The 2829-nt window shown below is 39.4% G+C and overlaps 1 pseudogene; it reads left to right on the top strand.

Moving 5' to 3' along the window:
* The first annotated feature begins 1807 nt into the window (after positions 1-1807).
* On the top strand, positions 1808-2517 carry LOC104964273 (uncharacterized; annotated as a pseudogene).
* The last annotated feature ends 312 nt before the right edge of the window (positions 2518-2829 follow it).

Genomic DNA, 2829 nt, shown 5'->3' with positions numbered 1-2829 from the left:
CAAGTAGGCTATTTCTAAATCACAAGTACAGTAGGCTACTTGAGTATACAAGTTAGCCTATTTCCCACCTCTGGTCAACAATGTTAGATCTTTATGTCAACTTACTAATAATATATCTTGAGTATTATCATAAAAATAGCACGTTTATTTATTTTAACAAACCACGTTCTCCAAGTAAAATCTATAGAACATATAATGTTTAATCTTTTTGAAAAATAGAGATCGGACCATCAGTAACAGTTCATCAGTCTTGTGTACAGATCAGTCCGATAAAGTCATGCCAAAACAGCGACATTTTACGCGATAAATACGGGTTTAAATATCAGCATTTGCCACGGAAGGCGAGTGGCAGCTACCATAAACCTTCTCTTAACTTGTGACATTTACTTGCCACGGCAAGTTGTGGCATATACTTGCCACGGCAAGTTGTGGCATCTGTGGCATATACTTGCCACAGATACAACATCTGTGGCATATACTTGGCACAGATACCACGGAGTAGCGGCCTCTGTGGCAGATGCCGGAAGTACTTGCCACTGCCTGCAGATGCCACGAAATGAGCCAGGCCCTACTGCAAGAGCAAGGACTGTCTTAGGTAAGACAGCTTTTATGTGCGCAGCTCCACTTGCTTGGAACAATCTTCAGCAAGAATTGAAACTGAGCAATCTCATTCCTCTGCATGTTTTTAAAGCTAGGCTAAATGAAATGCTCGTTGATACTATGGGCACTTGTAAATGTCTATAACTATGTAAATGTATCCTGTAAATATAACGTATGATGTCCTTTATGTTTTATGTTTCATGTGGAACCTATATGCTGCAGGTCTCCCTTGAAAAAGAGATCTATGATCTCAATGGGAACAATCTGATTAAATAAAGGTTTGAAATGAAATGAAAATCTAACTGATGATTTTTTTTTTAAATAAAAAAAAAAAACACAATGCTAACGCTGGGCCTCTGAATTAGCAACGATCGAAAAATGCTAACAGATGACTGCACCGAAATTCACTCACAAAACCTTATTATTTATCTTTGGTGCACATCCAAGAAGAAAGCTAGAAACGCTAACATGGCTCACCTGTGTCGTAGTCCGGTCAAAAGTGGTCTTCAATGGCATTAAAACGATAAAAACACTGCTGAAGTTAATCCGTGGGTTAATCCAATGTGTCTGTGTCCCTTTAAAATGATTTCTGATAATCCATGAGCAATAAACCTGCTTTTCGGTTTCCAGATGTCAGAGCTAGAGCTATAGCCCTATAGCTTCACTCTCATGCAAAACTGCGTCCGCGAAGCCTCCACCTTTTTGTTTTAGCATGTGTGTGAGTGGGGAGATTTCCCTTCGATTCTCTTGGCTCTAACGGTCAGAAAGAGATGTCAATCACCAAAATCGACCAATGGGTTCCAGAGAAACGGTAAAACCCCCATTTCCACCCAAATCACCTCAGAGGTGGAGTCTTTTTTGCTAAACGTCTCTAAAAAGGTCAAATATCACTTGTTTTGCATCAATCTTGATACAGGGTACTTATTATATGTTGTACTTTGGATTCCTAAAGCTTTTAGTCTACCTTACCATCATCCAAGGGGAGTTTTCACTATAAGTAAAAAATATTTTTTGGACGGACACTATAATTTACAGTTTTTTACTATGTTCAATCTGAATTTTCTTTAAAATAAAAAACATCTATATTGATTCTGACTTTTTTACATCCAACTCACAGGTTTATCATTTCTTTGAGAAAAAAGATTATTAATTTAACCCTTTTAGAAGGAAAGATATGGTCATTTGTTCTGGGAATGTCATTTTCGAGCCTGAGACCTGAAAAACAGGCTTGGCTAAACTGGTTAAGAACGATCCACGTCTCACACTAGACACAAGCAATGGTGTAAATCACTTAACGATCTCAGATGTACGCATGACTCAGCATCTTACTACTGCACAGGTAGCTATGCAAACGTTTTAGAATTTGTAGATGGTGTTACTGTCAGTGTGAGGGGTTCAGGCTATATCATCCCAGCTTTGGTCCACCAGTCAGCATCTGAGATCATCCAGCCAGGAGACTCTGTGACTCTGAACTGTACAGTACACACTGGCAGCTGTGATGGAGAAAACAGTGTTTCCTGGTTCAAAAACTCTAGAGAAAATCATCCAGGACTCATTTATACCGATGGAGATAATCAGTGTGAGAGGAAACCCAACACACAAACCCACACCTGTGTGTACAACCTGCCAATGGAGAACCTGTATCCTTCTCATGCTTTGACGTATTACTGTGCCGTTGCCTCATGTGGACACATACTGTTTGGTGACCAGAACAAGTTGGACTTACAACGTAAGTAACCACCTTCTCAATATCCTACAGCTTTGTAATCTCTTCTTTTATCTTTAACTACCGATGAACTATACACTTTTGCCTGGGAAGATCTCTTGATCGGAGCCTTGGTATTCTCAACCATCCTGGTTGTTTTTCTGGTGTATGCAGCGTATAAGATGAACAACAGCAACAGCTGTCAATGCACAGTTCCACTTACCTCATTTTGTTCATTTGATAGAGTGTACTGTATGTACGTAGCCCTATGACTAGTGGAGGGACGACCAGTTACATTTAATTTGAAGAATAAAGTCTACGAAATGAATTCAAGCTATCTACATGTTCTGATAGTGCGCCCCACTTACTAAGGACTCTGGAAATGTTTAAGTGGTCTTGATGTTACAATATGAATTGGCTTTAGCTATGTGTGGTGGTTTATTTTCCACCAGTCTTTTTAAAGATTCAGGATGTTCAGCTGCTTTAACCCCAAATGTTCTGGTGAGTATTGTCAAGTATTGCAC

The sequence above is a fragment of the Notothenia coriiceps genome, unplaced genomic scaffold (genome assembly GCF_000735185.1).
Source record: "Notothenia coriiceps isolate Sejong01 unplaced genomic scaffold, NC01 NC01_scaffold00037002, whole genome shotgun sequence".
NCBI lineage: Eukaryota > Metazoa > Chordata > Actinopteri > Perciformes > Nototheniidae > Notothenia > Notothenia coriiceps.
The sequence above is the reverse complement of the archived record's forward strand: the minus strand, read 5'-3'. Positions and strand labels throughout refer to the sequence as shown.